General features: G+C 45.8%; 1 protein-coding gene and 1 long non-coding RNA gene across 3 annotated transcripts in view; one reads left to right on the top strand and one right to left on the bottom strand.

Moving 5' to 3' along the window:
* The window catches only part of PPP2R2D (protein phosphatase 2 regulatory subunit Bdelta), a 51,248-nt gene that overhangs the window by 24,666 nt on the left and 13,174 nt on the right, over window positions 1-13,408 (bottom strand). The window lies entirely within an intron of this gene.
* On the top strand, window positions 9,836-10,120 carry LOC129525137 (uncharacterized). Its single transcript, XR_008669230.2, has 3 exons — window positions 9,836-9,907; window positions 9,944-10,011; window positions 10,076-10,120. It is a non-coding gene; the product is annotated as an uncharacterized lncRNA (long non-coding RNA).

Genomic DNA, 13,408 nt, shown 5'->3' with positions numbered 1-13,408 from the left:
TTACCTGTTAACGGAATACTATGTAACAAAAACTTGCAATACATCTCTTTCAACCTCTTTTTTTGCGGGGAGTGGGGATACACGTGGGCTGAAGGTAGTATCAGTAAAAGGCGGAATCATCGGTTGCCGTACAGGAGGTTGGCACTGACGGTTCGAAACCACGCAATGAAAAGTGAGCAGTCCCAGCACAGGAGTTACAACCGGGGCAGCCTCAGGTGGCAAGAGAGGAGGGGCAGGTGACGAGGAATCAGGTCCCAGGTTTAAAGGACATTCGGGTGCTATGAGGAAGCAGACTAATGAGCTGTGGATGGGGAAGGGGAAAGGGAGTCAGTGGGATCTGTAAAACATGCCCTAGAAGTCAGGACCATGTGCCCCAGGGAGAGTCAGCTGCCGGTGGTGGCGGGGAGGGAGGCACGGAGCACAGCCGGGAGCTGCTGTGAGAATGGAGAGGGCAGGTGTGGCGGGCAGAGCACAGCCCCTCAGGTTGCACTGTTTCCATGAGGCACGAGGGAGGGTCACCTGCTAGGAGTGAAAGAGAGGACACGGGCAATGTGGAGAGCCTATGGCGGAAGTCCCCTCAGAAGAGAGAAGAGTGACGAGTCTTGAGAAATGCAGGCCTGCCTCCCAGTATCCACGCCCACTTCACGCCTGAGGCCAGCAGCTTATCTTTTCAAGCTGTTTCTACATCTGAGTGGCTCTAAACCAAGCACTGCATGGGTGGCCTCAAGACAACACAAAGCCCGTCTTCACACGGCTTACGCTTTAGTGAACGAAACACTAAGGGCAACACCAGACCACCCAGCACAGTTCCCACGATGGCATTTCCAGCCTGCCCATTCCCATGATGGCATTTCCAGCCTGCCCAGTGGCTGGGAGGAGGCAGAGGCTCAGAGGATCAGGAGGGGGCGCCTGAGCAGGGCCACTCTGCGGGAAGCACAGGAGACAGAAATCCAAGGGGGTGCCTGAAACCAAGATTTCCGAGGTAGTGCAGGGGGTAATGACAAGGCCGTCTGGGGTCATCAGCCTTCAGGAGATCCAGAAACTGCATCTGGAGAGAAACACAATGAAGGCAGACAAACAACTCCAGGCGTGAGTTCTGGGGTTGAGGACAGAGGCGCCTGTCGTATTATTATTCTACTTTTCTTTTATACGTACATCATTTCTAACTACTTCCTTTAACTGGTCTGTCAAATATGAATGCATCAGATCAGCTCTCAGCTCTTCTTGTCCCAAGAGACAATGTCTCCTGACCCGTCTGACCCGTCTCCCCTGCCTGGACGGCCATTTGGAGGCCTGCTGGCTGCATGGCTCATATCCTGAGACTTTTCCTAACTTAATAGTTTTTGAAAACCCACTAGGTTTTTCAAAACAAAATAAAAATGTGACTATTTCACTTCTCTACTTCTCTGGATCTTCACTGCCGCCAGCCTCCGCCCACGGCACCCACCACCTCTGCTGGAGGGTTGCTGCAGCCTTCAAGGGGTTCCCCCATTTCCTCTCCTAAGCCTCAGAGCCCAATGTCCAGAAAGCAGCGGGAGGAAGCTCTTGAAAAGCATAAAGATAACATTACCACCCTGAAAAAACCCTGTCAATACCCAAGTACCACAATCAGTCTATTACCAAAAAAGATACAGTACTTAAAACGCATCACCTAAAATTACTGAGTCATTGTCAAAACAAAAGGGATCCCTGACAGACACGATGTGAAAGTTTCCCGCAGGTCCTCTTCAGCTAGTTCTGGAGTGGATCATTTAAACACACTTCCTGGCACATCACCACAGACCAGGTGCTGCTCGCGAGACCACTGCCCCTTCCCGACGGTCTCCACCTGGCCACCAGGAACCGAGGTGGCCTAGCAGCCCAAGAGCTGGTTATAAGGAAAACCAGCGCCCTACCGGAGGCACTAGCAAATCGGACCCTAGGCTAGTAGGCAGATGAACTGGTGTCCACCCTCCCTAGCTGTCAGGGAAGGGTCAGTACAAGCCACCCTGCAATGTCACACTCACACACCAGTTGAAATGAGACTGACCTTTCCATATATCCACGGCAGCTCTCGTAGACAGCTCCTGGAGCAAACATGGGTACAGCAACTCTGAAAACCATTGGACAATATCCACTAAGGCGAAACATGCATATCCCGTGACCCAGAAACTCCACTCCAGACACACAGCCCCCAGAACTACATATGTGCATCACTGAACCACTTACGAGAATGTTCACAGCACGTTCACAAAAGAATCAACTCAAATGTCCGTCAAGAGTAGAAAAGATGCATAAACTGTGGCATATTCATACAACAGAACATCACACAGCAATGAAAACAAATGACCATCGCGTAACATCCAAGGTTAGTTACAGAAAGCCAAACACTGCAGAGGACTTAGGGTGCAATTCCACTTATACCACATTCAAGAACGGGGTGTCCGATGTGCGACGCCAGCTGGGGTAGGAGCTGCCCCGGAGGGAGGGAGGGCCTGGCGTCCTGGCAACGTGCTCCTGGTGCGGCTGGGTATTTACTGGGGATCTTTGCTGGGCGACAGTCAGTACTGCATACCTGGGACCTGTGCCCTCTGCAGGTATTCCATTCTGCAGCAAACAACATCCCGCTGACTTCAGGCCCAAGCAGCTATCCGTCTTCACTCGGACTCTCACCGCCGCCGAGCTCTGGGCCTCCCGTACTCCAACCCGCGCACCCGTCCAACCCGCGCACCCGCCCTCTCTGAAGGCTCCGTTCATCCTCTTAGTCTGAAACTTGCAATCCCTGACAGCAGCTTCTCCCAGGCCCTCTCCATGGGGGCCCTCTGTTCTCTCACACCCCTCTCCCCGGGGGGAGAGTTTCTCCTTCCTTCATTTGATGCTCCCAGACCACGGCTCCTCCCTCCTCAAAATGACTGTCTCACACCTCTCCTCTCCCCTCAAACTTCCAGCACCCCAGCCACTCGCCCCACTTCCCCTTAATGAATCTGCTTATTTCATGAAAAACAGAAGAACCCAAAAGAGAACAGCCATAATCTCCCCGTCAAAGACACCCCCTGCAGTGGAAGAAGCCACTGCTTCCAGCAGAGACCACCTGGAGCGGGATGACACAAGCTAGGCAGTTCTTTGGACTCGTGGTCACCACACCCTCTCCTCCCAGTCCTTCATGAACTCGCTGTAGCCAGCGCTCTGCTACCCTGACTCGGCAAGTTCACCCATTTCAACGCACCCCTACTCTGGCAACGAGTTCGTTTCCTACCATTACCCACCCAATCACTTCTCTCCTCCACACGCTGGGCAGAGGCAAGGTGCCGGGCAAGGCCATTTGTTTCCTGCTCTGCGGCACCTGGCAGAGCTGTGCGCATACTGCAGGGACTCAAACGATGACACACAACAGTCAAAAAACACATCCAGCCAGAGAGTTTTCGGAAATCACAACTCCTTCACATAAAACTTCTCTGAGAAGAATTTAGTACATATGCAGAAAGAGGAGTAGAGCTGCTCTCCAAGGATGCAGAGTTTACCGAGGCTGCCAGGCAGTGAGCTCAGCAACAGGGCACTCTGGATACGACAAACTGACAGACAAGAAAAGTGGGAAACTGTCTACCTTTTTTAATGTTTTGTGGAGCCACGGTCTCACTATGTTGTCCAGGCTGGTCACGAACTCCTGGGCTCAAGCGATCCTCCTGCCTCAGCCTCCCAGAGTACTGAATTACAGGCGTGAGCCACTGCGCTCAGCTGGAAGTAAGAAATTTTCTACAAGCAGACACAGATGCACATGCACACACATTTCTGTGTCTTTTCAAAGCTCACCCAAAGGCAAAAAGTCCATTCTGTTCAAAAACCAGACATAAACTAATAGAAGTGAATTGTTAAGCCTCTACCATATATTAAAAAAATAGAAAACTATTTATGTCCGAGACCCAGTAAGACTCTAGAGACACTATAATCTAAAAGCATCCAAAATTGAGTTTATCTGAATTACTGATAGAGGCAGGAGACAGCCAAATGCAATACACAGGCAAACAGGGAAAGGTCCCAAGGGAATCTCTGCCCCGCCCAGGTCATTGTGCATGGGGTGGGGGAAGTCACCTAAACATGCCCACATTGAAAAATCCCGTCCCTTAACACATGCCCAGCAAGGGAAATAAATCAACGTGGAGTGGCTCAGACTAAGGGCCTGTGCGTGTGCTGAAGAACAGGGCGGAGCCCCTAGGAATGTGCACCTTATGCTGGGGAGGGGCCTGGCTTCTTCAACCTCTGCGTGGTGGCCTCATATTCAATTTGTGAGGGGGGAACCTGCTTGGAGAATCCCTCTCTTTGCTGAGAGCTTTCCTTTTGCTTAATAAATTCTGCCTCCTCACCCTTCAATGTATCCGCATGCCTAATTTTTCCTGGTTGCAAGACAAGAACCTGAATTTAGCTGAACTAAGGAGCAAAAAAAATCTTGCATCATTATGACTAGACTGGATAAAATGTGACAAAATAGAAAATTCTGCATACTACTTTCTAGTCACTTAAGCACTAAAAAGAAGTTTGTGGCAAATTATTCTAAAATACAGAAGTCAGAAAGAACTAAAAATTTCTCTGCTACAGGAACAAACAATATTTTTGAAATATGAGAAGTATACCATATCCTAGGAATGCAAGGTTGGTTTAACATACAAAAACAGATCAATGTAATACACCATACTAATAACATTAAAGGACAAAGACCACATGGTCATCTCAATAAATGCAGATAAAGCATTTAACAAATCCAACACCTTTTCACGATAAAAACACTCAACCAACTAAGAATAAAATGCAACTTCCTCAACTTGACAAAGAGCACCTAAAAAACCACAGCTAACATCACACTTCATGATGAGTCTGAAGGCTTTTCCCCTAAAAGCAGGAACAAGACAAGGATGTTTGATTTGCTAACTTCTAGTAAACATTCTACTGGAAATTCTAGCTGGGGCAGTTAAGCAAAGAAAATAAATAAAAGGCATCCAGATTAAAAAGGAATAACATATCTCTATTCACAGATGGCATTATATTGTATATAGGAAATCCTAAGGAATCCACAAACACAAAACCTATCAGAGCTAATAAACAGGTTCAGCAAGGACACAGGATGCAAGGCCAATAAAGTCAACTGCATTTCTACACCTAGCAATGAAAAATTCAGAAATAAAAGCAAGAAAACAACTCTGTTTACAATATCATCAAAAAGAATAAATACTTAGGAATAAATTTAATCAAAGAATGACAAGATTTGTACATTGAAAACTGCAAAATATTGTAAAAAAAAATTAAAGACCTGAATATACAGAAAGTTATCCTGTGTCACGATTGGAAAACTTAAGAAAGTATCTCCAAACTGTACTACAATAGTCAAGGTATTAACCCTATGAAAATCCCAGCTGCCTTTTTTGCAAAAATTGCCAAACTAACTCTAGAATCATATGGAAGTGCAAGGGACTCAGAATAGCCAAAATGATCTTTAAAAAGAGCAGAGGAGGAAGACTGACACTTCCTGATTTCAAACCTTACCATAAAGCTATAGTAACCAAGACAGTATGGTATTGGCATGAGGACAGACATATAGACCAATGGATCAGAGGTCAGAGTCTAGAAGGACACTTACGGTCAACTGATTTTCAACAAGTGTACCAGGACAATTAATGGTAAAAGAATACTATTTCAACAATGATGCCAGGACATCTAAATATCCACATGCAAAAGAAAAAAGCTGAACCCTTACACCACACATAAAAATTATATATAAATGTAATTAACTGCACATAAATTCTATATATAATTATATATAAACATGGATCAGAGACCTAAATGTAAGAGCTAAATGAATAAATCTTCACAATCTTGGATTAGACAGTGGTCTCTTACATATAATACCAAAAGCACAAACTTCTGAAAGAAAAAAATAAGGTGGACACCATCAAAATTAAAAATTCTTGTGCATCTAAGGACACCATCAAGAGACTGAAAACACAACTCATGGAATGGGAGGAATTGTTTGCAAATTATGTATCTGATAAGGGACTTGTATCCAGAATACCTGAAGAACTCTTACAAGAATAAAAAGACAGGCCCGGGCACGGTGGCTAACACTGTAACCCTAGGAATTCAAGACCAGCCTGGGCAACACAGCAAGACCCAATCTCTATCAAAAATTTTTTTAAGAGTTAGCCGGCTGTGGTGGTGTGTATCTGCAGTCCCAGCTACTTGGGAGGCTGAGGCAGGAGAATCGCTTGAGCCCAGGAGTTAACAGTGAGCTATGACAGCACCACTGCACTCTAGCCTGGGTGACAGAGCAAGACCCTGTCTCTAAAATAAATAAAATAAAAAGACAAGCCAACTGAAAATGTAATTTTCCAAAAATATATATATATAAATGTCCAAATAAGCACAGGAAATGCTCAACACCATTAATCACTAGGGAAATACAAATCAAAACCACCAGATACCAGTTCACAACTATTAGGATGGCTAAAATCAGACAGACAATAACAAGTGTAGGTGAAGAAAAACTGTTCATACATTGACGGCGGGATTATAAAATGTTGCAGCCACCTGGGGAAACTGTTTGGCAGTTCCACAAAAACATTAAACACAGTTGCCATATGACCAAGCTCCATTCCCAGGAATATACCCAAGAGCACAGAAAACACGTCTACACAAAAACATGTACAAGAATGTCCACAGGTGCATTTGAAAGAGCCAAAAACTAGGAACAACCCATCAACTAACGGATAAACAAAAATGGAAAACTGTTTGACCAGGAAAGGAGGGAGGACTGACGCATGCTGCAGGATACGCCTTGACGGCATCACGCTGGGGAGAAGCAGCCGGGGAGCAGAGGGACACGTGGGCCATGACTCCATTTACATGACACGTGGAGAACAGGCAAATCCACAGAAACAAAGTAATCAGTGGTTACCAGAGGGCAGAGGGTGGAGGGAATGGGAGGGACTGCTAGTGGGTTTCTTTTAGGGGTGATGGAAAGGTTCCAGAATTATCCAATTCAGATGGCCACAAAACTGAATATTCACCCGCACACTTCACAAAGGATGAGCTCTGTGCTCAATGAATTACAGCTCAAAAGCCGTTGTAAGTAAAACTACCCCATAAAAACAAATGGATCAAGTCACTAAAAGGGCCTCACAACTTGTAACCATTCTCAAATACACTCTAAAAGTAGACTAAATTATTCCAAGTTTTAAACATAACCAACAAACAAAAATCTGATATAAATTTGTTTTCCACAAATTACTAAATTCATTTTCCTATTTAAACCTAAAGGGACTTTGTTTTCTTTTTGGCTACTTTCCAACTTTTTTAAAGAAAAAAATTGACAGATAATGGCCGGGCGCAGTAGCTCATGCCTGTAATCCCAGCACTTTGAGAGGCCGAGGCGGGTGGATCACGAGGTCAGGAGTTCAAGACCAGCCTGGCCAACATAGTGAAACTCTACTAAAAATACAAAAAATTATCCAAGTGTGGTGGTGTGCACCTGTAATCCCAGCTATTCGGGGGGCTGAGGCAGAAGAATCGTGTGCACCTGGGAGGCGGAGGCTGCAGTGAGCTGAGATCAAGCCACTGCACTCCAGCCCGGGTGACAGTGTGAGATTCTGTCTCAAAAAAAAAAAAAAAAAAAAAAATTGACAGATAAGTATGTACCATGTACAACATGATGTCTAAAGTATACATACATTGTGGAACAATTAAATTTAGCTAATTAACAAATGTATTACCCCACATAACTCCTTTTTGTGATGAGGAATACTTAACATCCACTCTTTTTATTTCTCAAGAATACATCAGCATTAACAATAGTTACCTTACTGTAAATACAGCTACTCTAGTTCTCACAGTCATAGACAGAAGTAAATGACATGAGAGAGAAACGGTCAAATCTTCTATTGTGTTTTACTCGAAAATTAGTATTTGCGTCATGCTGTGATCGTAAGTCTTGCTTTGTCTAACAAATTTCAGAAGACTTCAGAATTTGGGAACCATATTAAACCACTGCCGTTGAAGTCTATGAGAGGTAGGACCACTCTTTTCAAGGAAAATCTGATTTACTAAGAATATTCCAGGCTATTTCCCCCATGCCATGCTGAAAAATGAGAACGTCTTTATCCAAAAGGCTGTCTGACTGAATATATTAACCTTTCTCTCAAACATATTAGGCAACTTGAATTACTCCTAGGCAATTTTATGCTCAATTTCATGCTTAGAAGTTCTTTTTGCAAATAACTGTGTGAGCCATGGTAGACTCTGATTTACAGGCAAATCAAAAGCGCTTTATAACCACCAACGACAGGCCAGGGGCTCTGACACAATCACCAACATAGTCACTTTGGAAAATTAAAAATACACTCTCCCCAACTGAGCAAAAATGGATTCCAGCCCACCTCTGCACACTGCAGCCAGTGAGTTCTATTTTTTAAACTCAAATCCAACCATGCTGTTTTGAATCCTCACTGCCCTTAGTAAAGACCAAAATGCTCATCTTACTCCCTTTGCTTTCACACCCCATTGCCCCAGCCTGTTCTTCTCCCATGTCAAGTCCTCCCACCCTCTCTCCCCTTTGCAGGCTCCTCCCATCCCCCATCCCGGTCCAGGCCCATCCCTCATTTGCATCTGAGCTCAAGGGTTCCTTGTTCAGGGAAGCCTTTTGACTCCCAGAGCTCTCATCAAATGGCAACGGATGAACTCTTAACTGCCGAAGCCTTAGGACCCTGGGTGCGTGGGGCAGTGTCTTTACTCATGGTGCCTTCTCAACTGCACCTGCAAAGTGAGGCTGCGACATCCCCCCCGTCACTCCCTGCACATCAGCAAAGCCTCTCTGGCCTCTCCCCTGTGGCAGATCTAGACATGCAACAACAAATACAACTATCTTTAAGTATTTCAGAGTCAGTCAAACTAGCAAGAAGGCAGTGACAAGTATTTCCCTTGCCTATACAGAAAAGATCATCACTCTGAGAGCTGGTATCAAAAGGGGAAAGGCACATCTCAAACTTTAGGAAATGATCCTTGAACCTAGCCCATCATATTAGCAAAACAAAGCTGCTAATGTTTCTCTCCCAATAACTTGTTCCTGAAATTCATCTTCTATTAACATTTATTAGAAACACACACAACCCTGAGATTCCTGTTTTATTTTTTGTAAAGACAGGGTCTCGCTATGTTGCCCAGGCTGGAGCACAGTGGCGCAATCTTGGCTCACTGCAACCTCCTCCGCCTCCCGGGTTCAAGTGATTCTCCTGCCTCAGCCTCCTGAGTAGCTGAGATTACAGGTATGCACCACCGTGCCCAGCAAATTTTTGTATTTTTAGTAGCAACGGGGTTTCACCATGTTGGCTAGGCTGATCTCCAACTCCTGACCTCAGGTGATCCACTCACCTCAGCCTCCCAAAGTGCTGGGATTACAGGCGTGAGATACTGTGCCCAGCAATAATTTTTTAAATAAACAAAAGTAGGTTAGAGACGTACCTCCTACTTCAAAAATCCATATCTAATTCTGCCATAAAAAGGAATGAAATTCTGACATATGCTACAATATGGCTGAGCCTTTGAAACATCATGTGTAGTGAAGTAAGCCAGACACAAATGGACAAACACTATGTCATTATGTCCTTCCACCCGTGTGAGGTCCCTACAAACACTGTGTCATTCCACCCGTGTGAGGTCCCTACAAACACTGTGTCATTCCACCCGCCTGAGGTCCCTACACTGCGTCATCCCACCTGGCTGAGGTCCCTACACTGTGTCATTCCACCCGCGTGAGGTCCCTACACTGTGTCATCCCACCCGACTGAGGTCCCTACAAACACTGTGTCATTCCACCCGCCTGAGGTCCCTACACTGTGTCATCCCACCTGACTGAGGTCCCTACACTGTGTCATTCCACCCGCGTGAGGTCCCTACAAACACTGTGTCATTCCACCCGCCTGAGGTCCCTACACTGTGTCATCCCACCCGACTGAGGTCCCTACAAACACTGTGTCATTCCACCCGCCTGAGGTCCCTACACTGTGTCATCCCACCTGACTGAGGTCCCTACACTGTGTCATTCCACCCGCGTGAGGTCCCTACAAACACTGTGTCATTCCACCCACGTGAGGTCCCTACACTGTGTCATTCCACCCGCATGAGGTCCCTACAAACACTGTGTCATTCCACCCGCGTGAGGTCCCTACAAACACTGTCATTCCACCCGACTGAGGTCCCTACAAACAGTGTCATTCCACCCGACTGAGGTCCCTACAAACACTGTCATTCCACCCGACTGAGGTCCCTACAAACACTGTGTCATTCCACCCGCGTGAGGTCCCTACAAACACTGTGTCATTCCACCCACCTGAGGTCCCTACAAACACTGTGTCATTCCACCCGCCTGAGGTCCCTACAAACACTGTGTCATTCCACCCACGTGAGGTCCCTACAAACACTGTCATTCCACCCGACTGAGGTCCCTACAAACACTGTCATTCCACCCGACTGAGGTCCCTACAAACACTGTGTCATTCCACCCGCCTGAGGTCCCTACACTGTGTCATTCCACCTGCCTGAGGTCCCTACAAACACTGTGTCATTCCACCCGTGTGAGGTCCCTACAAACACTGTCATTCCACCCGACTGAGGTCCCTACAAACACTGTCATTCCACCCGACTGAGGTCCCTACAAACACTGTGTCATTCCACCCGCCTGAGGTCCCTACAAACACTGTGTCATTCCACCCGCCTGAGGTCCCTATACTGTGTCATTCCACCCGCCTGAGGTCCCTACAAACACTGTCATTCCACCCGCCTGAGGTCCCTACACTGTGTCATTCCACCTGCCTGAGGTCCCTACAAACACTGTGTCATTCCATCCGCCTGAGGTCCCTACAAACGCTGTGTCATTCCACCCGCCTGAGGTCCCTAGATTGGGCAAATTCAGAGACAGAAAGTAGAATGGTGGTCGCCAGGGGCTGGGGAAGGGGAGAAGGGGAGTTATTGTTTAATAGGACAAAGTTGTGTTGGTAATGATGAAGTTGTTTTGGGAACAGGTAGTGGTGATAGCTACACAACACTGTAAGTGCATTTACCACCACGGAACTGTACACTTACGAACGGCTAAGATGATAAATATTATGCCATGTATATTTTACCGCAATTAAAAAAATATTCCTAGACCTCAAAAAAAAAAAAAATCCCCATGTATGCCAACCTGGGTGTCACATTTCTCTCTGTAGGTCAAGTGAAACACGGCCTAAACCACCCTAAGTTGCTGACATACAGATGCGAACTCCATAGAGCCCGCCTCTGGGTGCTGTGTGTGTGCCTCCACCACAGCCTGTCCTGCGGGGAACACGGAGGTTATCAGGGCGCATGGCCAGAGAAAGGTTCCATCTACTTTTTAAATAACCCAGCAGCAGACATTTAATGGATTTCTACGGTTACTATTTTACCTACGATATATTTGACTGTGATCAGTACTTTAGGGCGTACACACAAAGCCCTATGCTGATACCTTCATAATCCAAATAGATTACGCCTTTTACTACTGAATTCTTTACTGAACAGTAAGCAAATTGAGAATGGTTGAAGTAAAAACTTTCTCATTCTCTCCATTTTAAGATCACTATTACACACCTGAACTTAACCGGGGCTCTATGGCAGAGGAGATTAATAATTTTGGTTAACACTACTTCAAGGATTATCTAATATTTCAGATGCCTTTAACAACATCTATCTGTTACCATAAACGAAGTCAAAATCTAAGAAATGTGACCTGTGACACTGAACAGATCTCTAGGGTCTGACAAAATTGCAGGGAGCTGGAGAAGCGGGGCCGCGGCAGAGCTGCAATTCCCCATCGGCCTCTGTCTGATAAAAGGCAACCCATGGATCTATTTGGATAAACACTCAAGAGCAGGGACAGGCTATGAACCAATTTCACAGACAGTGCCTCCAGTGAGGAAGGAGTGCGGGCAACGGAGCTGGGGAGTTAAAACGGAGATGGAGAGCCTCAACGTGACCGTAGCCTTCATCTCTTCAAAAACCCAAAACAAGATGGACCGTTGTTACGTGTGGAGTATGTGGGTGTTTATTTATTTTATGCTAATAATACATAATTATTTATTCTAAAAGCAACCTATCCAAATGTGAGGTGGCAAACAACGGAGACTCCCGTACACAGGTTACTGCAAGGGACAGGAGCAAAGCTGAGCCGCAGCCTTCAATGCCTACGAAAGCCAGGAACGTTTACAAACGCACTGGTACACGTAAGGCACGAATCTCCCCTTTTCAATCATTATTATTAGCTGAGTTTTTGTTTTGCTTTCTTTTAAATCTAGTTACGTACTAGAGCTTTTGTAATGAATACTCTTTTAGGATACTACTTTGCCATTCTAGATTCTGGAACAGAACTATTGAAATGAAAAAAAAAAAAGTTTAAGGCATTTTCAAACATGACAAAATGGCAGCCTAAAACCGTTAAAGTTCCAGAAAACCGGAGCACAACAGAAGGTGGGGTGCTAAGCAGTGCTGAGTCACTATTAGGGGTGCACAGAGAGAAAAACGTTCCTCCTTCGAGTTGCTAGAACTCCCTCTTCACCTTTTCTTAAGGGCACTTTTCTCCTTATACCTACAAAACAATGCATTCTTGGTGTGGAACATAAAATAATACAGAAATGTGCAGAATAAAAGCCAAAGTCTCTGTTCAGTGAGGCGTGACCACCCTTTCCCCACAGGCACCCCTGATGTCGCCCCTGGATATCTGTTTTCCAGAGCAGCATTTACAACCACACTCAGCTTCGCCTGGGGTCACCGTTCTTCTGCAAAAGCTGCTGTTTTTCACCCAGTGTGTCACAGAGACTGCTCTCCGAGGGGCCCAGAACACTCTTACTCCACAAAGTGTGTGTTCTAACACATGTAACCACCTCACTACTTTTAGGCATTTAGTGTTTTCAACGTTGTATCACTGCAGTGCACATCTTTCTGAAACGCTGGCCTATTTCCTGTAGGATTCCTACAAGTGGAACCTTGGGGTCCCAACCCTTGTGTTAAGTTTGAGAGAGAAATGTCAAACTACCCTCCAAAAAATGAGTGTACAGACACTCCTTCCAGAAATGACTAGGAAAAATGGAACATTATTATTGCTTTAATTAGAATGTCTTTGCTTATTTGAGACAGGGTCCACTCTGTTCCCAGGCTGGAATGCAGTGGTGTGATCACAGCTCACAGCAGCCTTGACCTCCTGGGCTCAAGGGATCCTCCTGCCTTGGCCTCCCAAAGTGCTGGGATTACAGGTGTGAGGCCGGTCATATCTTTGCTCATTAATACCATTTCTATGATGATTAATGTTAACTCTTTTACTCACCACTCACTTAAACAAATCAGCCATTAGATGCGGTTAAACATGCAGACCTATTGT

This window comes from Gorilla gorilla, chromosome 8 (genome assembly GCF_029281585.2).
Source record: "Gorilla gorilla gorilla isolate KB3781 chromosome 8, NHGRI_mGorGor1-v2.1_pri, whole genome shotgun sequence".
NCBI lineage: Eukaryota > Metazoa > Chordata > Mammalia > Primates > Hominidae > Gorilla > Gorilla gorilla.
Note: the sequence above shows the minus strand (reverse complement) of the source record. Positions and strands in the feature narration are given on the sequence as shown.